This window comes from Psammomys obesus, unplaced genomic scaffold (assembly GCF_907164565.1).
Source record: "Psammomys obesus unplaced genomic scaffold, mPsaObe1.curated_primary_1811, whole genome shotgun sequence".
In the NCBI taxonomy this organism is placed as follows: Eukaryota; Metazoa; Chordata; class Mammalia; order Rodentia; family Muridae; genus Psammomys; species Psammomys obesus.
The window spans coordinates 5176371-5203851 of record NW_026596166.1 but is presented as its reverse complement, the minus strand read 5'-3'; the positions used below and the strand labels follow the sequence as shown (position 1 = coordinate 5203851).

At 43.7% G+C, this 27481-nt stretch overlaps 1 protein-coding gene and 1 long non-coding RNA gene across 2 annotated transcripts in view; one reads left to right on the top strand and one right to left on the bottom strand.

The window, feature by feature from the left end:
* Wdr89 (WD repeat domain 89) overlaps positions 1–1521 on the bottom strand; it is a 39322-nt gene extending 37801 nt beyond the window's left edge. Inside the window, exon 1 of the mRNA XM_055595541.1 lies at positions 1448–1521. The gene's annotated coding sequence lies outside the window, so the exon portion shown is untranslated. The remainder of the gene's footprint in view (positions 1–1447) is intronic.
* A 336-nt stretch (positions 1522–1857) lies between these two features.
* LOC129667808 (uncharacterized) lies at positions 1858–27264 on the top strand. Its single transcript, XR_008718807.1, has 6 exons — positions 1858–2100; positions 24701–24742; positions 24838–25109; positions 25413–25503; positions 26384–26534; positions 27055–27264. It is a non-coding gene; the product is annotated as an uncharacterized LOC129667808 (long non-coding RNA).
* The last annotated feature ends 217 nt before the right edge of the window (positions 27265–27481 follow it).

Here is a 27481-nt window from a genome sequence, read left to right as displayed (position 1 = left end):
TATGCTGGCCATGGCCTGTGTAGCAGGTAGTGACTGATGGATACTGAGAGAACCTGGGTACCTCAGCCGTTTGTCCCAGGTCTGAATAAAAACAAAACAAAACAAAAACAAAAAGACCAAAAAAACAAAAAACAAAACAAACAAACAAAAAAAAAAAAAACCTCGAAAAACCAAAAGAAACAGGAAAGAAAAAAAGTTGTAGAAAACATAGTCATGATTTTAGATTAAACAAAGGCATACTTCCCAAACTGCACTGAGGGGAAGTGAAAGAAAGCTCAAGTGATGTGGGCTGACTTACTTTTGCTTTGTGTTCTACAAAATCTAAGGTAAAAACAGAAACCAGAAGCTTCTCACTTCTGTTGTCTAGGTAATATTGAACCGAACCGCAGACAGGCAGGTAAGCAGTCCACACTAAGGTTTCTCAGTGTAAGGAGGCTGCATGGTTTTTGCAGCTCTATCCCACGCAGGTGCCGTTAAACAAGGAGCAGAAACGGGAGTGGTTGGAACTAGTAACGTATACTTCAAGTCCACGCTTTCACTGCATTATCCCAACACCAAGAAGCAGTTTGGAAATTTTAACCGTGCAGTTTAAAAATCTGAGGTTCACAGAATCAGAGTTAGGAACCAGACCCTCGGCCTGATGCCTTCCTACCGGTTCATCTCACCTGGGGACAACAGTCAATTAACTGGCTTCCAGAAGCACCGTCTCGGATTTTAAAAGAATTTGAAGTTAGGAAAGAAAACAGGAGCGGTCTGCTTGTTGCACCATCTTTTAATTTTACATTCACGGAAGCTGATTTTCCTCAATCTATGTTGTCAGTTAGCCGAGACGTTTAATGAAGACGAATGTCCTGAACGCACCTACCTCTTGGGTGTTTTTTTGTTGTAGATTAGGGTTTTTTTTTTTTTTTTCCTGTGACAAAGTTTTCCTAGGAAGCCTTGGCTGGCCTGCAACTCAAGAGGTCCTCCTGCCTCAGCGTCCCTCCCAGTCAGTGCTGGGATCACCACTGGGTGCACCCCCCACCCCGGGCCAGCACCCAGCTCTGTGGACTAGAGGACAGGACACACGGAAGTCACATTGCATAGCAGCCTGCATCACAGCACACTGTGCCCAACTCGGCTCCACGTCCCAAGCTCTCTCACATGGAAAACAGCCAGAGGCAGGAGGCGGATGTGGAAAGAGCGCGAGGAAGGGCAGGCAAGAGCGAGCGGGGCCTACCTGCCCTTGCTCGGAACTGATGCAGAGGAAGCATCCCAGTGGCGTGGACCACCCGGCCTAACAGAGATCCACTCAGCCCCTGAGCGCACCTGCCCCGCCCTCCCACGCCGCCCGCTCCTCTCCGCGCTTCCTGCCCGGAGCTTTTGCACGCGCATGCAGCACAGCGGCCGCCGATCCAGAGAGCTGCCCTCCCGGGATTGCCGCCCAACCCGGCCCGAGAGAAGGTACCTCAGCCGTCCAACCCACACTGGAGTGGGAAGAAAAACCACGCTCTGCCCGCGGCCGGCCGGAACTCCGCCCTCCGCCTCTGATTGGATGACGTTATAGAGGAAGCTGGAGCGGATTGGTCCATAGCAAAGAGGCGGGCCTGCGGACGCCGAGGCGGGAGCGGTGCGGTCTTGCTTGCAACCTTCCGATTGGACGAGGGTAGGAAGGATGCGCATGCGTAGCTCAGGCCACAGGGCGTGTCTTAACAACACCGCCCCCTACGTCAAGTTAACGGAAGTCTTTACGACCCAGCTTCCTGGATGTGTGGCCAATAAAGGGCAAGAACGTCGCGGGTCCCGCCTTTTCATGCGGAAGTGGCTTAACCAGTTCTTCTAGCACTTCCTTCGCTTTCTCAGAGTTGGGCAGAAAATTGTTACGCAGACTAAGGGCCTTCTCCTGGGGTGAGGCAGGATTTGGGGGCCAAAGCCTAGCGATGCAGGCCGGTTTGAAAGAGCGGTAGCCGGCCTTCGCTCCTGCGGAGTCCTTGGATAGATCGAATCCCCCTCTCTATACTGGTGGACCCACAGCCCCAGAGGCGAGGTCCTCCCCAGGAGGGAGTTAAACCATCCCCCAGTAGCCTTTGATGTAACGTTTTACAGAAATCTACCTGGAAGGTAGGTTGGGTCTCAGCAGCTAGATTGGCGAAGGGCTCCCTGATTCTGGTCTTCTTAAATTGTTATACTCAAGGCCCTGGTTTACGAGGGTTTGGGGCCTTTCCAAAAAAAAAAAAAAAGACAAAAATGGACAACCATAATGATAGGGCCCTCGTCAGTCTTAGGTTCAGAGGATCCGGTGACACTCATTTGTCATTTTCTGTAACCTTCAGGTGGATCCGGTGGGTTCATGGGGTGACCTTCATTGCACTTCCAGCCCAGACCCTCTTTACCTACCAGGGTGGGACTTGTGGGCAGGCTTAGACACACCAAGGTGCAGCCTCTTGATCCATGGATGCAGCTGTTGCAGGGCCTGTTGAGGAGGAGGTGGTTAGCAGTTCCTGTGTTCCTTCTTGTATATGGATCCTCCTGCCTCCACCTCCCCAGTGCTCGGATTAAAAATGCATTCCACCTTGCCCAGCTTTTTTATGTGGGTCTCGGGGATCGAGCTCAGGTCCTCCTTTTGGAAGTCAACCACTTCATCCAACAGTTATCTCCCCAGCCCCCGTTATCCCTTTGTTTTGCATCAGGGGCTCACTTTAGCCCGAGCTGGAGCTGGCCTTGAACTCACATCAATCTTCCTGTCTTGGTGTCTTAAATTCTGGAATTAGAAGTAAGTGCTGTTACATTTGGCTCAAGGTAATTCTTGAGATGCAAGAAAAATATTTAAATCCATAGGCAGAGCCTAGTGGGCATGTCTTGAACCTGGCATTTGGGAGGCGGGGTCAGGAGAATCTCTGAGTCCAAGGCTAGCCTGGTCTACAGAGTGAGTTCCAGGATAGCCAGGGCTACACAGAGAAACCCTCTGTTTCACAACAACAATAAAAGAGGCAAAGGCTGGAGGTTCTCTGAGTTCCAGGGCAGCCAGAGATACACAGTGAGATACTGTCGTAAAAAAAAAAAACAAAACAAAACACTAAAATCTTATTTGTATGTATATTCTTATTCTTGGTATCTTAACATTGTGCTTTATTTCTGAATTTTAAATTTATTCATGATTGGGGCTGGAAGATGGCTTAGCAAGTAAAAGGAGTTGCTACCAAGACTGAGGACCCAGATTCTGTCCCCAGGCCTCACATGATGGAAGGAAAAAACAAACTGCTATAAATTGTCCTCCGATCCACATGTGTGCTGTTCTGTTTTTTTGTTTTTATTTTTTGTTTGTTTTTACACAGGGTTTCTCTGTGTAATACAGCCTTGGCTGTCCTGAACTTGCTTTGTAGACCAGGCTGGGCCTCAATTCACAGAGACCCGCCCATCGCCGCCTCCCAAATGCTGGGATTAAAGGCCTGCACCACCACACCTGGCCTGTGCTGCTCTTAAGTAGCCTCTGTTTCCTGTCCTCATGAGAGTTGGGCCCATTCTATCTGTGACTCATTCTGTCAAATCTTTCTCTGATTTGTCACTTTGTCAGTTCCTCAATTAGATGTCATTGTTTGGGATTAAAAATGTGCACTGAATTCCAGCCAGAGGGACTGAGAGTGTGTATCCCCGGTGGATCACACAGACCGAGGTCTTAGGATGTGATCCCCTTGCCAGGGCAGCCATGTTAAAATTAAAGTTCCTCTGCACTGTTGGACTCTCATGGGTAGTGCTTTATTGTACTGGTTAGGGTTTTTGTCAGCTTGATACAAACTGGAGTCACATGGGAAGTGGGAACCTGAACTGAGACAATGCCTCCATCAGATTGTTGATTAATCATTTTAATCATTTAATCCATCATTTTCTTGATTAGTGCCTGATGGTTGATGTGGGAGGGTACAGCTCACTGTTGGCAGTGCCTGGCCAGGTGGCCTGGTAGGAACAAGACTGAGCATGAACTCGAGGAGCAAGCCAGCACGAAGCAACAGCCTTCCTGCGTGGCATCTGCTTCAGTTCCTGCCTGCTGGTTTCAGTCTTAGCTTCTCTCAGTGATGGTCTCCGATCCAAACCTGTAGGCCAAATAGGCCCTTTCCTGGTCTTTGTCACAGCAATAGGAAGCAAACTAGGATAATAATCCAAGCATTTCTTTTCATTTGTAACACCCTTAAAGCCCCTCAGCTAACTGATAAAGGCTCACTGATAATCTGCGCTGCTTAAAATTATGAATAATGAGGAGCTACAGAGATGGCCCATAAGTTCAGAGCATCTACCGCCCACCCACCCAAGCCGGTCTCAGCTCCCACCTCACCATGTTCACACGGAGCCCCAGCTCCAGGACATTTGGTGTCTCCTTCTGGCCTCCATGGGCACCTGCACACAGAAATAAGAATGTTTTCTTAAATCTCAATTGTTTGAGATTTGACCACATTGCCCATTACACGCATCTGGCCGGCAACTCGTGGACTCAGGTCTAGTGACTGAGGACTGTGGGCATGCTGACACTAGTTATCCTAAGAAAGAGCTAGTCTTGGAACTCACTCCAGAGAACCACATTTCACCTGTTTGTAAAAGCTCTAGGGTGGAGCTTCTGGGAATGTCGACAGGACTGCCCTTGAAGCCAGAGATTAGGTATGGGAACGCCAGTGACAGGTGCCTGATTGCTGTGGACTGCTCATTCCAGTCACTGTAGCAAGGTGCTCTTCAAGGGAAGAATCCTGGAGTTGGGGTGGGACTGGGAGGAGAGGAGGGAGTGGGGTTGTGATTGATTGGGATGTAAAAGGAACAAATAAACTAATGAAAAAAAAGCTGGGAGTTGGCAGTTCCTGATTGACCTTCAAGGGGAAAGTTGAAGTGCATATGATCAAGATATATTACTTATATGCATGAAACTGTCAAACAAGTAATAAAATATTTTGAAGTGTGGGTGTTTGGTTATGTTTGCTTTATTTATTTTGGTTGGTTTGTTTGTTCCAGATAGAGTTTCTCTGTGTAGCCTTGGCTGTCCTGTATTTGCTTTGTAGACCAGGCTGGCCTCAAACTCAAAACAATCTTCCAGTCTCTGCCTCCTAAAGTGCTAGGATTACAGACCTGCATCAGTATGCCTGGCTATGTTTTGCTTTATTATTATTATTATTATTATTATTATTATTATTATTATTATTATTAAAATAGGTGGTGTCAATCTACTTCAATTTTAAAGCAAACTTTACCCTATCAGTTTATGCAATTAGGAAAGAGGAAAGGCTAATGCTGCAAGTGATAATTGTACCAATCAAAGCTACCACCTACCTCTTTGCAGAAAACCTTTTCATACAGCTGTTTGAAAGTACTGAATTCCCAGCACTCGGGAGGGCTACACAGTGAGACTCTGTCAATTTAAGCCTCACTTTCATTTCCTTTTCTGGAAACTTAAAGCAGCAAAAATAGAAACAATGAGTTAAGAGAAAGTGAGGAAAGGAAGAAAAGAAAGAAGCACTTAATATACTAGTGTTTGGTCTGCCTGATCTGTTTAATTAAAAAACAAGGTTAGAGCCAGGTGTGAATGAGGCCAGACTGGTCTACACAGTGAGTTCCAAAACAGCGAAGGCTATGCAGAGAAACCCTGTCTCAAGAAAGAAAGAAAAGAAAACCATCAAGTTTATTTTAAATCAAACACAACTTGAACCGAGCCTACTTTTTTTTAAGACTTACTTACTATGTATACAATGTTCTGTCTGCATGTTCACCTACATAACAGAAGAGGGCACCAGATCTCACTATAGATGGTTGGGAACCACCCTGTGGTTGCTGGAAATTGAACTCAGGATCTTTGGAAGAGCAGCCAGTGCTCTTAACTGCTGAGCCATCTCTCCAGCCCCTATTACAACATTTACAAACAAATCTCAAATGTTTATCTTTTGAGAAAGGATCTTGCTCTGTAGCCCAGGCTGTCCATACTCATGGCCTTCTTCCAGTCTTGGCCTCCTAAATGCTGGGATTACAAGGTGTGGGTCACCATGTGTGTCTTGCCATATATACACTGTGTCTCTAAATGGTAAGGACTCAACATAATAATCATAAGGAGTTGAGAGAGTGGCTTGGGGGTAAAGCCCTTACCTAATATTTGCAAGGGTTCGGTTTCCAATACTGGGAAGAAAAGGAAGCAAAAAACAGGGCCAGTGAGATGGCGCAGTGGTAACATCTAGTGCTGCCAAATCTGGTAACCCTGAGTCCAGTGCCCGGAACTCACATGCTGAAAGGAGAGAACCCGCTGCTGTAGGTTGTGCTCTTGTGCTCTGATCTCCACACGTGTACCAAGGCATGTGTGTGCAGACACTCACACACTGAATGGGTAAACATATATATATTTTTTTTAATTTGTAAAATGAGCTGGGCAGTGGTGGCACATGCCTTTAATCCCAGCACTTAGGAGGCAGAGACAGGCCTCCTGAGGCCAGCCTGGTGTTCAGAGGGAGTTCTTCTGGGACAGCCAGGGCTATACAGAGAAACTCTTTCTTAAAAAAAATATATATATATATGAAACAAGAGATTTTAAAAAATAAGAACTAGTATTCAAAATACTGTTGTGAGTATGTTATCTCTAAATCTCAAATTAGTCAGGTAACTATCTCATTCAGGAAGATTAAATAGCACTGTAAATAAGTTACCTGGCATTCAGGATTATGAGTGCAAATTCTGACCTTTGTTCCTACTGCAGGGCTGATTCAGAATGTAGCAAGGGTGTCAAAAACAAGCTCATGTGTTTTGCTGAGCTCAGCTTCCGGAGTTACTCTTGAAGAAAGAAAATCAAGTTCAGTGTCAGCACTGGAACGGCCTTGAAACAGAAAAGGACTTAAGGAATAAAGAGCATACTGGGTGTCATGGTCCACACCTTTCATCCCAGCCTTCTGTTTCCCTGAAATATTTTCTTTTTAAGATGATATTTCTATGTAACCCTGCTGGAACTCATAGATGCATGTGTAGAGCATAGATGCTCTGTCTCCTGAGTGCTGGGATTAAAGGTGTATCTCACAATTGGCTCAAGATTTTTTTTAATTAGTTTTTATTTTTTATGTATGTGTGAGTGCCTGCATATGTGTATCACATGAGAACTGGTGCCCCGAGGAGGCCAGAACTGGAATTACTCATGGTTGTGAGCTGCCATGTGGATACTAAGAAACTGAGCCTGAGTCCTCTGCAAGAATAGCAAGTACTTTTAACCCCTGGGAATTTCTGATACATTTTGCCCAAGAGTCAAATACCAATGATACCCCTACTCATTCTCCACTTATCTATCTGTCTGCCTATCTATCTTCTTTTTGTTTGTTTCTTGTTTCTTGAGGCAGGGTTTCTCTGTGTAGCCTTGGCTGTCCTAGACTTGCTTTGTAGACCAGGCTGGCCTCAAACGAACAGAGATCCGCCTGCCTCTGCCTCCCAAGTGCTGGGATTAAAGCCATGTGCCAGCACACCTGGCTTAAGGGTTTATTTGTTTATGCATTTTATGTATAGGGTGTTTATGTATATGGGTGTGTCAGATCCCATCTTGGAGTGTTGTAAGCCACCGTGGGGTTGCTGGGAATTGAACTCAGGGTGTCTGGAAGGGCAACCAGTGCCCTTAAACTCCTGAGCCATCTCTTCAGCACCTCTTTATTTATCTTTCTATTTTAGAGGATTTTGTTTGTGTGTTTAGCTGTTTGTTTGTTTTAGGAGGGTGTGTTGTTTTGTTTGTCTTATTGGAGACAAGATCTTGATGAAGCCTTGGCTGCCTTTGAGTTTCTGACCCTCTGAGCTCTACTCCCAGATTCTGGAACTCTTAGACTACCAGGACCAGTGGCTGATTATTGCTTTCTTTTTGGAGTCACACGTTATTTCATGTTCTGGAGAAGTACTTTAAGTATTGGCCGTAATTTTCTAAGCTGTATATTAAATGAATTTGTTTGCCAGATAACAGAACATCCTAAAGATGTGCTGAGCTTCCCAAACCTGGATCTGATCCTGATTGCCAAGAGCTTAATATAGGAACAACAATAATAATGTCAACTTTGCATCCAAGCTATGTTTGCTTTCATTTTAAAAAGCATACTGAAAAGTGTGTCTTCTGGTGATGAAAGAGATAAGATGCAGTCACAGTAAGAGCCCACAACCTGAATAAATTTGTAATCAGGGGATCACAAGTGATTACAGATGATTGCTGTCAGGCTCAGGAAGTGAAAGCTATTCCTAGGCTTGAGAGAACATAAAGGGACCATTAAATAGATGTCTGTCTCAGTCCTGAACATTTATCTAATGAATTAGCATTCCCCACCCTAACATTTAAATATTAAAAATTAATACATGGTAATTATTGATTTGTGCTATAAAATTTATTATTTTCGATATCTTTCATGGAAACTCACAGCATGTAATGATTTTTTTCTAAGAAATAAGCTTCCACTTTGAAATACTTATTTGACTTATTAAGAACAAGAGCTGCAAAGAAAGGAGAACTGCTCCTTTCAAAAAGCAAACCACAGTGTTAGGAGTTGCTCAGTGGTTAAAGCAAATGCTTTTGGAGCTGAGACCTGGGTTCAACCCCAGCTCCAGTAGGAAAAGAAGGCTAAATTATAAATACACACTGGCATAAATGGGCTATGCATACCCTTTGCTCCCCTTAGGAAAATGCTCTGAACAGAGATAAGCAAATCCCCTATTCTCACGCTCAACCAGCTGAGATAAAGAAAAGGAAGGATGTCAAAGCTTTGCTGAGTCTCGAAATCGCTGAAGATAGTCCTGAGATAAATCACTCTGTAACAGGAAATGGTCAGGACTACTTTTTTGTTTTGTAGTCTCTCCCTAGGTAGCCCAGGCTGGCTTTAAACTGAGACACATGCTTCTGCCTCCTGACTGCTGGGATTCTGAGCTTGTGCCACCAAGACTGGCCTTCTCTTTTTGTTTTGTTATATTTGTTGCTAAGAACGGAACCCTTTGCGAGCGGCTTGTTAGGCTCTACACACACACCCAGTTCCTGATCTCCCTTTCCTCTGTACAGGAGGTCCTCTGCTCACAAGTAGGAAACCGGAGGTTAAAAAATGAGGAACAGAAACCAATCTGCAAAAAGAATGTAAACTACTACTTTTCTTTCAGTGAAGTTCTTGCCTTGTGACACAGGCTGGGCTTAAACTCACTGAACAGGTCAGGCTGGCATGAAACCACAACCTTGGATTTTAATCTTCTGTGGCCAAGAATTTACACAAAATATGTTCCATTTAAAAATATGTGTCAGGCAGAGCATAGCGGCACGTGCCTTTAGTCCCAGCACTCAGGAGGCAGAGGCAGGAGGGTCTCTGTGAATTGAGAGCCAAGCCTGGTCTACATAGTGAATTCCAGGGCTACATAGAGAGACCCTGTTTCTAAGAAAAGAAAAGAAAGAAGGAAGGAAGGAAGGAAGAAAATAAGAAAGAAAGAAAGAAAGAAAGAAAGAAAGAAAGAAAGAAAGAAAGAAAGAAAGAAGCCTCAATATAGAGAGTTGGCTCCTCAGTTAGAGTACTTGTTGCTCTTGTGGATGACGAGGTTCCATTCCCAGCATCCACATGGAAGCTCACAACCGTTTTAACTCCAGGCCCAGGGACTGGATGCCCTCTTCTGTCCTCCTTGGGCACCAGTCACTCATGAAGTGGACATATGTACATTCAGCTAAAACACTCATTCACATAAAACAGTAAACTCTAAGCATTTCTTTAAAATTTCTCCTTTTTTAATGCATGTGTGTGTGCATGTAGGGACCAGAAGACAAGTTCACATGTCCCCCTCAGAAAGACTATCTACTGCCAGTAAGGCAGGATCTCTCCCTGGCCCACCAATTACACAGATGTGACTAACCAGCAATCCCAGGGACCCTCCTGCCTCCCAGTGCCTGGATTATGAATACCTGCCCTGTGCCAGCTTTTTAAGTTTGATTCTAGAGATCAAACTCGGGTCCTCACACTCACAAGGCAAGTACTTTACGACTGAGCCTTCCCTCCCAGCCCTTTTCTCCTTTAATAGAAAGCAATTCAAATGTTATTTGCCAGCTAGTCCGTGTTTTGTATATTCTAGGTCCCGGAGAGACAGCGTTAAAGTCCCTCTTCTCATACAGCTTAATTTCTAACTGGCAGATAGTATCAAATGTTTACATTCACGACTATATATTATGGACTTCCTGTTTCCTGTGTGTTCTTGGGCTGAGTCTGCCCCTGTAGTGAAAACCTCAGGCATTTTAGGGCTCTTAGGGCTTTTTTGTGTGTGTGATAATTCATGGTCTTAATGATGTAACTAAAGCCAGAACTGCTACCTGGCTCCAGAGAAACTAGTACCCACTATGTAAAATCTGCCACCTCAGCCCACTTAACCCTTGCTAGAGCACAGCTACCATATTTCTGTCACCGACTTCTTTGAGTTGCTCTATATCCTGATTGTGGTATCTGTTTGTGTACATCCACTAGCTGTTGAGAGTTCAATTACATCTGACCCAAAACGGATTGCCTTTGCCTCATCGAAGAACCATGTTACATTCAAAAGGGTTTTCCAGTTAACTCTGTGATAGTGTTCACTGTCATCTACCCTTGAATCAGGAAATATCTGGGGGAACCTTGTGATCTGAGAACAGTGGCTGAACCCAGAATCTAAAGCCACTCCCACTTCACAACTGTCATGTTTGTCGAGATTTAGAATCGCTATGGCAACGACTGTCTGGAGTTGTCTGTGAAGAAATGTCAGGATGAGGTTGACTGAAGTAGAAAGAGACAGCGCACCCCGTGGGTTGGGGTCGGACACTGAATAAAATGGGGAAAAGGAGGCAGAGGCAGGCAGATCTCTGGGAGTTCAAGGCCACCCTGAATCTACCTACTGAGTGCCAAGCTAGCCAGGGCTACACAGTGATCCGCTGTCAAAACGAAACAAACATTCAAACAAAAAGCTGAGCGTAAGCATTCATCAGTGTCTCGTTCCTAACTGCCTGCAGTGTGACAGCCTGCCCCTGCTTCGTGAGTACTGGGATCAAAGGTGTGCGCCGCCATGCCTGGCTTTATCTTTGTTATTCTGTATATGCATGTGTGTCTGTGTAGGTGTACACGGAAGTGCCTGCAGAAGCCGGAAGATGTTAGATTCTCTGGAATTGCAGTTATGGGCAGTTGCAAGTTGTCTAACGTAGGTGGAACTGACCCCAGATCCTCGGCGAGAGCAGTAAGCCATCTTAACTGCCCCTGACCGGTTGTTTTGAAACAAAGTCTCATTGTATAGCCCAGGATGGCTTTGAAAAGCAGGTCTTCCTTCCTGCCTTGGCTTCCTGAGTTCTGAGTTTTAAAGATGGGCACTGTACCGTCTAGTTTACAGTAAGTTGCTACAGACTAAACTGGTGAGAAAAACATTTAGGACCAAAGCTATCTGAGTGGGTGACTTTTTAAAATTGCATCATGCGTCATGTGTGTGCGTGCCCTTGCGCACATGTGGGGGAGTATGCTACAGCACCCATATGAAAGGTAGAGGAGAACTTGCTCAATTTGGTTCTCTCCTTCTCCCGTGTAGGTCAAAGGGATTGAACCCAGGTCATCAGGCTTGGTGAAAATCACCTTTATCCACTGTGTCATCTCAGCGGCCTATGAGTGGGTGACTTTTAAGGAGAGCAGAGGTTACTAGGATGTGGGGATCAGGAACCGAGGGGAAGAGAGCTTTGTCCCATACCTTCCGTTCTCAGCATGAGGTTTTAAATCTCAAATTTGAGATTTCTGGGGTTTGAACGCACTCCATCTGTGCTAGTTCCTCTGGAGGCACAGTCCACGAAAGCCACCAGGAAAGAAGGAAGGAAGGAAGGAAGGAAGGAAGGAAGGAAGGAAGGAAGGAAGGAAGGAAAGAAAGAAAGAAAGAAAGAAAGAAAGAAAGAAAGAAAGAAAGAAAACAAAAGGAAGGCAGGAAGGAAGAAGGAAGGCAGGAAGGAAGAAGGAAGGAAGGAAGGAAGGAAGGAAGAAGGAAGGAAGGAAAGGAAAGAAAATGAAAAAAGTGACAAGTCACAAATATTATTTTTTAATTTGCTTTTTTTTTTTTTTTTTTTTTTACAAAATCTCACATAGCACAGGCTGGCCTAAATTGTATATAGAGTACGACCTTGTACTCCTGATCCTCCTGCCTCCATTTCCCAGCAATTGTGAAATGCAAGTTTGAGCCACCTATAAAGTCCAATAAGATTTCTTATTAAATAACTTACTGTTTTAAATACAAATTGGGCATGGCAGTACTCTCAGGAAGCAAAGGCAGAGGATCACACCTCTAGGTCCACATAGCAAGACCCCTGTCTCTAAACTTCTGCCACTCCGCACAAAAGGTCTTTGTATGTTTTATTATTGACTCAGCATCAACAAATACACACACACACACACACAGACGCACACGCACACGCACACAGAGAAACACTACTTAGATCCAAATGGGCAAGCTTCCTTCAGGGCCTAATTTATGCTATTCCTTTTTTTGTGTGATTTTTTTTTTCATGATTTTTGTTCACATTCCCTTTGTTTACTTATTTATTCTTTAAAATATTTATTTATTTATCTAATGTATGTGAGTGCTCTATCTGCATGTGTATCTGCATGCCAGAACAGGGCATCGGATCATATTATAGATAGTTGTGACCCACCATGTGGTTGCTAGGAATTGAACTCGGGACCTCTGGAAGAGCAGCCAGCGCTGGACCGCTGAAGAGATGACTCAGCAGTTAATAGTACTTGTTGCTTTTTGAGGTTCAGTTTCCAGCACCTACATGGTGGCTTGCAACCATTCATAATTCCGTTTTCAGGGCCAACTGGTATCCTCGCCTCACTACCGGGGGCATTGCACACACACACACACATTCATACATATATGCATCCTGGGAAAACACTCATGCACATAAAACAAATGAATCTTAAAAAAGAACATGTTTTTATTTCTCCCTCTTGGGGGAGGATCTGAGTGCTGAGACAGTCTCAGGATGTAGCCTCGACTGGACTAGAACTGGCTACGTACAACAGACTGGCAGTGAACTTGAGAGCTGGGGTACAGCTGTGCACCCCACAATGCCTGGTTCTGTTTGTCTCTTTGTTAAAATTCTACGTTCTCATGAATATCTGAAGCATGACGAAGTGCTTTTCTAAGGATCGTAGGTTTTTCTACTTAGTTGATTTTCTTGGCAATAATAACGAATGTTATTGCTAAGACTTTCTTAATAATTATGAATGGACAAGAAACGAAAGCATCATTGCTGTAAATATTTAATTCAGTGAAGTTTTACCTGGTTGCATATACATATTGAGGGATAGTTCTCCAATACATTGCTATATGTGATGTTTTTATATTGTCTTTAGTGTATATGTCAAACCAGTGCAGCCACTAAGACGGTTTTCAGTTAGTCTTCTTTCTGACTTCTATTTTTTTCTCTCTTCTTCTTTATATATATATATATTTTTTTTTAAAAGATTTATTTATTTATTATGTATACAGTGTTGTATCTGCATGTATACCTGCATGTCAGAAGAGAGCACCGGATCTCATTGTCAATGGTGGGGAGCCACCATGGGGTTGCTGGGAATTGAACCGAGGACCTCTGGAAGAGCAGCTGGTGCTCTGAACCTCTGAGCCATTCTCCAGCCCTTCGGTCTTCTCTTTAGAGCTTACTAAACTATCTCTTTCATCACGCGCTTTGGCTAAGAAAAGAGTGTACTAGAAAGGGGGAAAGTAGGGTCTCTGCCTTATCAGCCTTCCTTTGGCTCGTGTTGCTGATCTCAGTTGTCATCCCCACATGAGTGTTAGAACAGTATGTTCATTGTCTTAGCCCAGGTCTTAGGAAGCAGAGCCCAAGATGGGGGTTCTTACGCCATCAAAGTTCTTAAGAATGACCTCAATTGAAACCTTTGAAAGAGAGAACACAATAGGATGGGGAAGAGACTAGGTAAAAATGCAAGGTCAGTCAGGTTGTCTTAGTCAATGTTCTAGTGCTGTGAAGAGACACTATGAACATGGCAACTCTTATAAAGGAAACGGCTTAATTGGGGCTGGCTTACAGTTTCAGAGGTTTAGTCCATTATACTCATAGTCGGAAGCAGGCAGGCAGACAGGGTAGCTGAGAGTTCTACATCTGGATCTGTGGGCAGCAGGAAGAGAGAGACAGAGAGCAATCGGGCCTAGCTTGGGCTTTTGAAACTCCCAAAGTTACCCCCCCACCGAGTGCCCCAGTGATACACTTCCTCCAAAAAAAGTCATGCCCACTCCAAAAAGGCCACACCTCCTAATCCTTCCCAAGTAGACCCACTCCCTAATGACCATGCATTTAAATATATGAACCTATGGAGAGCATTCCTATTCAAACCACCACACAGGTCTGTGTTAAGTTTGACCCCAGAAGGAGCTCTGAGCCTGGTTGGGACTGAGGAATCAGGCAAGCTCTTTTAGCAGCCTACAGTCATTCAGTCATCAACCGGTGGGCTACAAAGGAGGTAGAAAAGTAGAGGGGGATACATCCTTCCAGTTGAGTAGCTCACAACATTCAAGGACAGCTCACTCAAGTGGAGAGAGGCAAGCAAGTGCCGGTGGTAAATCAAAGGTCACCTTCTGTGGAGAGTTTGGTAATGATCATTAAGTGAGGTCTAGCAGGACACTAGCTTTGGTTTTTGTGAGGTTAGGTTAGTTAAAGCCGGCCAGCGTAATTGGTAAATCTTTTACTTAACCACTGTGCTGTGTGATCATAACCTGATGAAAAGAAACCAACACTGAAAACTCACACTCTTGCCCTTGGATGCCCCTCATTTACATAACCATCTGCATCTAGAGCGGATGCAGGCATCAATCTATATACTGAATATTAATGAATATTAATTTTCTTTCTTTAAGTTTAAAAAGGAAACACAAGCGGAAGCTCTAATCTTTTCTCGCTGAACCTCAGCAAGTCATTTTGCAAACCTCACGTGAAGGTCACTTCACCACTCTTTAATACTCTGGAAATGCAACCTAAGACAGTTTATGAGACTGAAAACACTGATCTGCATCTTTCTGCTGCCCCTTCAATGCCGTTCTCTGTAACTGGCCCCTGCTTCTGTATTTTCCCATACACAGACACCGCCATGCTCACCAGAGTTTTTTTCCAGCCCTGTTTTCCTATGCACAAGCTGCCCACAATCAGGCCAGGGCTGGTGGCTCATGCCTGTGAGCCCAGCACTTCGGAGATGGAGGTAGGAAGTTCAGGAGTTAAAGGCCATTCTGAACTACATAACAAAGTTCAAGGCCAGCCTGGGCTACCTAAGATCCTCTCTCCAAAAACCAAACAAGGGCCAGAGAGATGGCTCAGTGGATGAAGACACTTGCCACCAAGCCTAACAACCCAAGTTTGATCCCTGGGTTCCACATAGGGAAAGGAAAGCACTAGATCCCAAAGTTGTTCCCGGACATCCATGGGTGGCACATGTCCACCACCTTCCATAAATAAATATGATAAATATACAATCAAGACTAATTTTAAAAGAAACCAAACAAAAATGCTTTTCAAAATCAGTAAAAAAAAAAAAAAAACTAGCCCAATAAAGAAATGTGCAAGAAACTGTGCATCGAAATGCAAAATCACTAACAATAACAAATCTAAGACCAAACTATGATGTAATACCATGTTTTTATTTGTCAGATGACAAAGAAAATATTTTCAAAGTACATTGTGCTGAATGGATAATTTCAGCAGTAACTATCAAAATACAAAATGTATATCTCTTAAAAATTTCTTTAAAGATTTAAATTTATTTTATTGTTAAGTGTGTATGTGTGTGTGTGTGTGGACAGGGTACATGTATGTGGGTGCCCTCAGGGACCAGAAGAGAGTGTCTGATCCCCCTGGAGCTGGAGTTACAGCCTTGAGCCATCTGATGCGGTGCTGATCAAACTCTGGCCCTCTGGAAGAATAGTACATGCTCATTATTGCTGAGCTATCTCTCCAACCCCAAATGCATATTCTTTTGACTCAATAATTGTTTCTAATAACTTACAAAGCGATATAATTGTGTGCTTATGGAAGTATGGACATTATACAAAATGAATATGTAGTATTATTTTCCATTATGAGAGATTAAATAATTAAACAACTCTCCTTAATCCACAAGAAGAAGCATTATAAGGAATGTGTGTTGTATGTATATACCCAAATGTTTAATGTTAATTAAAGAAAAGCAAATGTAAAGCATTTGTTGTATGCCATATGCTAGCTAGCATAACTAGAAAATTTCTGGAAGACATGATAAGACACTGGTAATGTGGTCCCCATTTCCTGAAGGGGAATCTGGTTGACTGACAGTGGGGGATAGGAGGGGAAGTTTGGTTTAAACCTATGGCTTTTGAGTCATGAGCTCGATGTACATTGTTTTTAAAAAGAAAGAAAGAAGGAAGGTACTGGGGGGGTACATCTTAGTAAAAGGGCCCCTACCCCCAGAATGTGTCAGGCCCTCGATCTGATTCCCAGCCTTTCAAAATAAAAAAAAATATCAAAAATAAATAAAAAATAAGAAATGAAAAAGCATCTGGCCGCAGCTGAATGGATCTGCAGCCTTCCATGTTACTTACCTAGAATTCTAGTCCTTAAGATCTAGGAACTGGATGGCTTCCTCCTCCCTGCCCTTCTCCTCCTCTTCATATTTTATTTCCAACGCTGGAAAGATGGCTCAATAGTTAAGAGTTCTGGCTGCTCTTGCAGAGGAGCCACTCACATGGAGGCTCACAACCTTTTCTAACTCCAGTTCCAAAGAATCTGCTGCTCTCTTTTGGCTTCTGTGGGCTCTGCACACATATGGTGCTCAGATATGCATGCAGGCAAAGCTCCAAAACACATAAAAGAATATTATTATTATTTTTTGGGTTTTTTTTTTTTTTTACAATTTTTATTCTTAATCAATTACACTTTATTCCCTTAGTATCCCCTCTGTGGTTCCCTCCCTCCTCCCATCCCAATCCTTCCCTTTCTCCACCCTCTGCATGCATGTCCTTCCCCAAGTTCACTGATAGGGGAGGTCTTCTTTTCCTTCCTTCTGATCCTAGTCAATTAGGTCTCATCAGGAGTGGCTGCAGTGTCTTCCTCTGTGGCCTGGTAATGCTGCTTCCCCCTCAGGGGGAGGTGATCAAAGAGCAGGCCAATCAGTTCGTGTCAGAGACAGTCCCTGTTCCTATCACAATGGAACCCACTTGGATACTGAACTGCCATGAGCTACATCTGTGCAGGGGTCTTAGGTTATCTCCATGCATAGTCCTTGGTTGGAGTATCAGTCTCAGGAAAGACCCCTCTGCTCAGATTTTTTGGTTCTGTTGCTCTCCTTGTGGAGTTCCTGCCCTCTCCAGATCTTACTGTTTCCCACTTCTTTCCTAAGATTCCCTGCATTCTGCCCAAAGGTTGCCCATAAGTCTCAGCATCTGCACTGATAGTCTACAGGGCAGAGCTTTTCAGGCTCCTGACTTTTTCCCTCTTTTCTCCTTCTTCAGATGTCCAGCCTCTTTGCCTTTCTGCATAGGAATTGAGCATTTTAGCAAGAGTCCTGCCTCTTGATTAGTTTCTTTAGGTGTACAGATTTTAGTAGGTTTATCCTATACTATATGTCTATATGAGTGAGTATATACTGTGTGCATCTTTCTGCTTCTGGGACAGTTCACTCAGGATGATCTTTTCCAGATCCCACCATTTACCTGCAAATTTCATAATTTCCTTGTTTTTTATTGCTGAGTAATATTCCATTGTGTAGATATACCACAATTTCTATATCCATTCTTCAGTTGAGGGGCACCTGGGCTGTTTCCAGCTTCTGGCTATTACAAATAAAGCTGCTACAAACATGGTTGAGCAAATGTCCTTATTGTGTACTTGAGAATCATTTGGATATATGCCTAGGTGTGGTACAGCTGGATCTTGAGGAAGCGCTATCCCTAGTTGTCTGAGAAAGTGCCAGATTGAAATGCTCAACCTCATTAGCCATCAGGGAAATGCAAATCAAAACAACCCTAAGAGTTCACCTTACACCCATCAGAATGGCCAAGATGAAAAACTGTTTAAGAAAATGCTGATGCAGGCAAACGTAACATGACCTAAGAGCTACTGCAAAGGCTGAGAGGCGGTGGTTCATCCTTTGATCCCAGCACTCCAGCGGCAGAGGCAGGCAGATCTCTGTGAGTTTGAGGCCAGCCTGGTCTACAAAGCCAGTCCAGGACAGCCAAGGCTACACAGAGAAACCCTGATAACTGGGGGTGTGGTAGTACCAGCAGAGGAAGCACAAATATATGGAAAAGCTTTCTCTTCCTGCAGCATAGTCTTGTGGGACTGAATGCAGAGAGTTAGAGTTAATGGAGAGACTAAGGTAACGCCATCTTGCCCTGACCCAATTTTGCGTTTGCTTAGATACTTCCCAGGCTAAAACAACACCCCACCATCTCACAGCCTCTGCACCCAAGGCCACATTTACCTTAGTAACACACGTGGGATATCCATGACCCTGACCATGGTCTAGATGTATTTACCAAAAATAATTAATGTCTATACAAGCCAAATATAAACTAAAATAGCCGGAAAGGGTACAAATGAAAATTGTCCTGTTGTGTCTGAAATAACTACTGTGTTCTGTCTAAACAAATGTTGTAAGGTTACTCTGACCCTCAGCTAACACAGTTGTAATTATGATTTTTGTGGGTTTTGAAAACCACTGTACCCTTGAGCTTCAACACCAAGACTCCAAAGCATTAGCCTGATCTTGGTTGTCAGCCAGAATTAAAGGACTATTATAATTTTAAAAAATTAAATGTGTATTAGTGTGCTCCATGTGTATGCCTGGTGAGCACAGAGGTCAGAAGAGGGGCTTTGACGCCCTGGACCTGGAGTTATGGATGGGTGAACCACCATATGGGTGCTGGGAATTGAACACAGGCCCTCAACAAGAGCAACAAATACTCTCAACCACTGAGCCATCTCTCCATCCCCTCATTCCCCCCAAGGACTCAATTTTTAAAAATAACTTATTTGTTTTTGTTTAATGTTCATTGGTATTTTGCTTGCATATTTGTCTGTGTGAGGGCATCGGGATCCCCAGGAACTGGAACTACAGACAGCTGTGAGCCATCATGTGGGTGCTGGGAACTGAACCCAGGTCCTTTGGAAGAGCAGTCAGTACTCTTAACTGCTGAGCCCCTGGGTCTCTTACACTCTTAACTGGCTTCATTAACACAGTTGTCTATACTTTTTCAAGTGGCTTATTTCATTAGGTTGAGGGTGAAATATGGTAAGACTTTAATGTGGTTGACTGTGACGGTGAAGCCAGGCAAAGAAGGAATAGAGAAAGAAGAAATAACCATGGCATGACTTGAATAAGCAGAATAAGGACATTTGGGGATGTAGTTACAGTGTTAACACATGTGAAATCTAGTCAAATCTAGTCGCTATAGTCTCGTTTAATGTGCAGTTTTGTTTATACTGATTTCTCTTTACTGACATGTTATAACATGAAGGTGGAAGCCACACTATTGGGTCTCCCCCATAATAGTACTGCTACAATTTTTACAATTTTTATTTTAATTTTATGTGTATGGGTGCTTTGCCTGCATGCACATCTGTGCGCTACTTGCATGCAGTGCCTGCGGAGGCCAGAAGAGGACGGCAGAGCCCCAGAACTGGATTTCCAGACAGTTGGAAGCAGCTCTGTTGATGCTGGGAATCAAACCTGGGTCCTCCGGAAGAACAGCCAGTGCTCTTACTGTCTGGGTCATCTCTCCAGCCCACGGGTTTCTTATTTTAATGAAAATAATACTTAAAAAAAAATTGGCAGAGCTATCTCGTAGTACTCACTATGAGTATGCAGCCTGGAATGGCCTACAATTCACTGTGTAGACCAGGGAGGCCTCACAGAGATTTGCTTGCCTCTGCTTCCTGAGTGCTGGGATTAAATTTAGGCTTGAACCACCCCACAACTGGCTATTTTGCAGGTTTTTGTTTGTTTGTTTTTGTGTTTTATTTTGGTCTTTTTGAGACAAGGGTTCTCTGTGTAGCCTTGGTTGTCCTGGACTCACATTGTAGACCAGGCTGGCCTCAAACTCACAGAGATCCACCTGCCTCTGCTTCCCTAAGTGCTGGGATTACAGGCGTGTGCCACAGTGCCCAGCTTGCAGTATTTCTTTTTAATGTGATCTTAAAGTCAGACTAAATTGTATGAAACAGAGAGGTTACTGGCATGTTGTATTAACATACTTGAAAATCTGTCAACGTGGATACATTATGCAATCTCCTTTTAGAAAAGGTGCTTCATACTTCAGTTGGCACTGGCTGTTCCAGACCTAGCAAGTGACTCTGTCATATGCAGTATTGACAGATACTATTTGGGGAATAGAAAAGCATAGAAACTGTTTCTTCCAAGGTAACGGTGATCTTTTAGCAATGAATGGAACGATAATTGCTCATCAAAATGAAGCACAACAAAAATATTTCCACGGTTCTCTGATTTTACTGCTGAAAGAGCTGTGTCCCATTAAACAATTCAAGCGCACTGACATTTAGAACCTAATTTGTGGAACTTCCTAGAGAATTTTCCAAGTGAAGGCTTACATCGATTTTTTTCATTATTAGATTAGTTTATTTCATCCGTGAGTTTTTTGCCTGCATGTATGCATCACATTTATGCTTGGTGCCTTGAGAGGTCAGACCAGGGCACTGGGTCCCTTGGAAGTGGGGTATAGATGGTTGTGAGCTTCCATTTGGGTGCTGGGGATCAAACCTGAGTCCTCTGTAGGAGCAACCAGGGCTTTAAATCCCTGAGCCATCTCTCCAGCTCTATAAAGAAATAAATTTTAAAAATATTTATTATGAGACAAAGTCTCAAAACATAACACAGTCTGGATTCCAACTTGTGCCCTTCTGCCTCTGCCTCCTACATTCCAGATCACCACCATGCCCAGCTCTGTGCCTTTTTGAGAAAGGATTTTTTTTTCTTCTTCTTCTTCTTCTTTTTGTCTGAGGTAGACATGGAAATCAAGAATTAAACTGAATATAAAGCCAGACTGTGAGGGACAGTGAGATGGTTCAGCAGGTAGCGATATCTGCTGCTGGACTTGTGTTCAATCCCTGGCACCCAGATGGCGGGTAGCAAGAAAGAACTGAGTCCTGCCGATTGTCCTCGGACCTACACACACATATAAAAGTACAGAACAAATTAATTAAAACAAAGCCAGACCTTCAAGTAGCTTTACATATGAGCTGTCACACTACAATGTTAAATAAATAACAATAACAACAACAACAATAATAAATACTAACATTTTTAGTGAGAGCAAAACATTTACAAACCAATTATAAGGTAATTAGACTCCATCATCCTTTCTAACTATAGAGATGGGCCACGTAGGAGCCATAGCCGGTCACAGGCCAAGTCTACCCCACAGAGATGCAATCAAGCACAGCAGCTTATGCCTCTCAACCCAGCACCTGAAAGGCAGAGGCAAGAAGACGACAAGATCATGACCAGCCCTGCCTCAGAAACAATAAAAGATAATTCCAGAAAGATGAACATTTTTTGATAGACACGACTATTCTGCTGTGTTATAAGGGTTTAGTTTGTTTGTTGAGGCAGGGTCTCACTCTGTAGCCCTGGCTGTCCTGGCATCCTCTATGCAGATCAGGCTAGCCTAGAACTCACAGCGAGATCCACCTGCACCTGCCTCCCCAGTGCTGGGAGGAAAGGCGTGCTCCATCAAGACCAGGCCCTGCTTGCCCTTGAGACCAGGCATTACAGTGTAGTCTTGTAACCACCATGGATTCTGATGGGCTTAGATATAAAACCAACTTCCTGCCAGGATTACAGGCATGAGTCCATGTGCTACACTTACTCTGTTTTGTTGTTTTTTAAAATAGACTTGCTGTGTAGCCCAGGCTGGTCCCAAACTTGCAGTCTGTTTTGATTCCACCGCTCTAGTGCTGAGATTACAAGCATATGCCCCTAGGCCAGGCAAGACAGACATTGCTATCTCACTGACAAATGGAGAAAAATACACAGAACAAGTTTCTTCAGAAAAAGAAAATCGTAAAGACAGATGTGCATAATTTTAATACATAGAACTCATTACATTCCCTGTAAATCAAAAAGACCCAGTTCGAAATTAATGTGGGCCCTGGTGCATGCCTTTAATCCTGTCAGGTCAACAGAAACTCTGAACAGATGGCTAACTGTGGTGTCTATTACTGTGCCAAAGAGTATGCTGGCCTCCAGGCAAGAACCCGTTACAGAATCCAGGCTGGCACCCTGGCTTGGCTCAGCTCCTCACACGCTGCCATGTATCCTGAACTTCCCCTTTCCATGGGCTTCCTTCCCCCATCTTCTCATTCCTATATAACCCTGTCATGTCAGCCATGTTCCCTCTTGGTTCTCTTGGCTCTTGATCCTCTTTGTTCTCTTGGTCCTCTCTCTCTATCTCCTTTGCTCCCTCTCTCTTCTCTTCCCCTCCTGCCTCCCCCTCCTCTCACGGCCTGGCTCCATCTACTAACTATATTTAGTCTACTTCCTTCTCGCCCTGCTTTGGACTTTTCCAGATGCCCCTGGCTGTATTCTTCATCATATCTACAATAAAACCTTTCTTCTCAACCGTACCTTGGAGCCATCGTGTCCTCACTCCATACCTCTGGTGCTGAAAACCCCACTTTATACAAATCCCAGCACTCAAGAGGCAGAGGCAGGCGGATCTCTGTGAGTTCAAGGCTGGCTTGCTCTACTTAGCAATGTTCCAGGACAACCAAAGCTACATAAAAAGGCCTTGTCTCAGAGCCAGATTTGGTGGCACACACCTGTAATTCTAGCACTTAGGGAGGCAGAGGGAGGCGGATCTCTGTGAGTTTGAGGCCAGCCTAGTCAACAAAGTGAGTCCAGGACAGCCAGGGCTACACAGAGAAACCCTGTCTTGAAAAGCCGAAAATAGATAAATAAGTAAATAAATTATGTGTGTGTGTGTGTGTGTGTGTGTGTGTGTGTGTGTGTGTGTAGAAAGTGATGAGGAAGACCTAATATTGGTTGAGATATACACACAAGTGCATGCACATACATGCAAAATATTTGAAGTAGAGTTTAAAAAGTCATTGTAAACATAGACATGCAAAGCAAAGCAAAGCAAAACATTTTGACAATGAAATAATTTTTTAGCCTGAGGCATTTTTATTTAAAGTGAAAAGAAACGAGAAAGGTTAATACTATCCAATCAGTGTTGATGGTGAATGAGGAAAACAGGTTTTCTCTCTAACGGATTGTTCTTGTTTTCTGAGACAGGATCTTACTGTTTACCTGGGACTGCTGGGGGTTAGTCTGGTGCTGATGACCTATTTGTTTTGTTTGGTTGGTTGGTTGTTTGTGACAGGGTTTCTTTGTGTAGCCTTGGCTGTCCTGGACTAGATTTTTAGACCAGGCTGGCCTAGAAGTCACAGAGATGTTTCCCTGAGTACTGGGATGAAAGGCGTGTGCCAGCACACCTAGCTTCCTAATGTATTTGTTAATTACTGGTCCCCCAAGATCTGGTTACAACCCAAATGAGCACATTCTCATGTACACCAAGTGATGTTGTGTAACTTTGCTCCCCAATTATCCCTGATTGGCTAATTAAGTTGCTGCAGCCTGAACTGGGCAGAAGAGAGTTAGTGGACTTTAGGTGCCCTGGCTTTGGGTCAGAGAAGAGGCCAAGGAGAAAGAGGGAAGGAAGGAAGAAGATGGAGAAAGAGGACATGACCTGGTGGATTAGATCTATCCCAGATAGGGCAACATATTGGCAAGTTACTTTGAGGTGTGTAGCTAGGAGACAGACAAATAGCTTAGAGGTTTGATACCTGCCTAGCTCTCTTATAAAATAAAGCATAGTCTCTCTGTGTCTATTATTTTGGGAGTTAGCCAGGTTAAAGAAAAACTGTTCCTTTGTTAATTATATGCTGCATGGATCTCATGCTATATAGCCCAAATTGCCTCAGATTTATGGCAAGCCTCTACCTCAAGCACCTCAATGTTGGGAGACCATGCCATGATACCTGGCTTCCAGAAGTTTTTTTCTTTTTCTTTTTTCTTTCTTTCTTTCTTTTCTTTTTTTTTTTTTTTTAACAATTCTTCTCTACTTGCACACAGCACTGCTTTTCAAATTGTAAATGTACTTTTCATTCTGTCAAGAACACTCTTTATAAGACTGAGATTCTTAGTCTAAAAATACCATCTACGGAAATAGCATGGGGTCTTTTTAAGGCTTGCCAGCATCGATCAAAAAAGTTTCCATTGGGTACTTGTTGGAGGAATATTTATTTAATGAGAGCTTGGAGCAGAGCAATGGTGGCTTACGCCTTTAATCCCAGCACTCAGGAGGCAGCGACAGGTGGATCTTTGAGTTTGAGGACAGCCTGGTCTACAGGCCGAATTCCAGAACAGCCAGGGATACACAGAGAAACCCTGTCTTGAAAAAAAAAAAAATAATAATAATAGCAGCAGCTTGGAAAATGGCAAAAGATGCTGGTTAATGCCCCATGGATATTCCCAACCACATGCTGGTACTTATAATGGGAAGGTGCCATCACAGTATTGCTTGTGCTCCTTGAGCAGGAAGAACTGAAGCCTGGAAGCAGAGGTTAATTTCCAAGCTGGAAAGAATACTTAAGGCTGTTAACATTTGACCTGGGAGTTAACCATTAACGAGTCATCCTCCTGTTATTGACTTATTTCAGAACGGGACAGACAGCCTTCACCCCTGCATAGCCCTTGAGCAGGTGAGATTCTGTTTGAGCCTTAAATGCAATAGCATAACAGAACTGTAACTTTACAGTGTTGGTTTATTAATCAGCATGCTTTCATTCTGCACTAGAAATGAACATCCTCCCTTAGGCCCAAAAACTCTTCTAAAGTCAAATATTTCAAGTCCAATAATGAAAAACAAACAAACAAACAAACAAAAAGACCTTGGACCTGGAGGTGCCCGGAACTTCATATGAAGACCAAAAGAGCCAACTAACCAGGGCCCAGAGGGGCTTTCAGAGATTGAAGCATCAGCCAAGGACTATGCATGGACTGGACCTAGGCCCCCTACACAGATGTAGCTGATAGGCAGCTCTGGCTTCATGTGGGTTTCCTAGTAAGGTGAGCGCGGGGGGCGGGGGGGGAGCGTCTCTGACATGGACTCTTTTGCCTGCTATTTGATCACTTCTCCCTGGCAAGGCTGCCTCACCAGGCCACAGAGGAAGAGAATTTGATCAGTCCTGATGCAACTTTATATGGGGGGGGGGGGGGGGCTCTCCTTTTCTGAGGAGTAGGGGAAGGGAAATAAGAAGGAAAAGGAGGAGGGTGGGGCCAGGAGGAGAGGAGGGAAGGGGCTACAATCGGGATGCAAAGTGAACAAATCATTAATTTTAAAAACTTCTCTTGTATATATATTATTTTTAGGCGGCTCACATGTGGACGCCGGAAGGCAACTTTGCAGAGTCAGTTCTTTCCTTCCACCTTCGTGTGGGACTCAAGTCACTGGCATTGCACAGTAAGCACCTGTACCCACGGAGCCATCGTAATAGTTCCGGTTTCAGTTTTTTATTATAAAAAAAAAAATTAAAGATATTTTATTTGTTTTTTTTTTTTTTTTTTTTTTTGAGACAGGGTCTCTATTATGTATCTCTGGCTGTCCTGAAACTCTGTAGACCAGGCTGGCCACAAATGCACAGAGATCCACCTGCCTCTGCCTCCCAAGCACTGGGGTTACAGGTGTGTGTCAGCACACCCAGCTAGATTTACTTATTTTGTGTGTCTGAGTGTTTTGCCCATCGATGTGGACCACAGGGGAAGAACAGAAGGAGTCATCAGATATCCTGAACTGGAGCTGTGAGCCACCTTGTGGGACCCACACCTGGGCCCTCCTGAAAAGCCCTTAGCCACTGAGCCATCTCTCCAGCCCTATGTTGGTTCAGCCTGATTTAAAAGAAATTTAACTCATTAAACTGACAGTTAGCCCTCCTGCAATTGGAGCAACAGATGGTTGTCAGTCACCATCCTGTGAATTGAACCCTGGTCTTTTGGAATTACAGCCAGAAACTCTTAACTTCTGAGCCATCTTTCCATCCTCACATAATTCTACATATTTAAAAAAAAAAAGTCTTCATTTTGCCAAATAGCATTAAATAACAAGATATGGAAACAACAGCCCTTTAATTTTGTTTACTTGGGACATGTTATTTTGGTGCTTTTTTGTTGTTTTGGGGTTTTTGGTGTTTGTTTGTTTGTTTTTTTTTTTAAGGGTAAGGGCATTATGTCACAATATTGGATATTATAGGAAATCTTTCTAAATACTGTTTTTAAAATACCCAGGTTACATTTCAATTCTCACAGATCTTTTCATTGTTTAGATTTTATTTTATTTTTTTCAGTGTTTTTGCCTACATGTAGGTATCTTCACCACATGAATGCCTGGTGCCTAGGGAGGTCAGAAGGCATTGAACATCCTGGAATAGAAGTTATGGATGGATGCTAACTACCATGTGGGTGCCGGGAACTGAACCCAGGTCCTCTGCAAGAGCAGTGAGTGCCCCTAACTGCTGAGCCATTTCTCCAGCCCCAATCATTTGCCATGTATGTTTTAATTATATTGTAGGATGTTCTTTTCTTTTTTTCTTTCTTTCTTCCTTTCCTTCCTTCTTTCTTTCTTTCTCTCTTTTGTTTTATTGAGACAGGGCTTTTCTGTGTAGCCCTGGCTGTCCTGGAACTATCTGTGTAGGCCAAGCTGGCCTCAAACTCAAAGATCTATGGGGCTCTGTATCCTGAGTGATGGATTAATGGTATGCAATGCCATGCCCAGAAGTTTTGTTGTTGTTGTTGTTTTATTTTACTTTTTCATACATGCAAGTGATGCCTGCATGGATATGTATGTACACCACACATGCCCCCGGTGCCAAAAGAGGCACAAATTTGGCACCAGATGCCCTGGAACTGGTTGGGCTGTGTAGAGAATACCTGCATTTGCAGGTCTTCAATGATTAACAACGCTGTGGTTCAGTTATATGACCGATGCATGACAATGCGGCCATGGCGTCTTTTCTAGATGATGGAAAACCTCATGAAGTTAAGCGTCTTCTTGGAAACATTGAAAAGAAACAAAAGCAAACCAGTGAGCTGGTAGAGTGGGCAAAGGTGCTTGCTGAGAGACGGGGTAACCAGGACCTCCATGGTGAAAACTGATTTCCTCAAGTTGCCCTTTGAACCCCACATGCCCACCTCCCCACTTAAATAAATAATAAAGAAAGAAAGAAAGTTCAAGTAAAAATTGTGTGTTGTTGTGGATCATTTCGAACACAGAAACAACGTTCATAGTGTCTGAGCTTCAGTCAGCAAACACCCCTCTAACCCGATAGCAGAATCTTCGTGTCTCCAGGAGTTCAGAAGAGCCCGTATGGAGGAAGTCCCTGGTCTTTTAAGTGTAGCAGCGTAAGAAATAAACTGTAACTTCCTTCTCAGGGCATGCCTGCAAA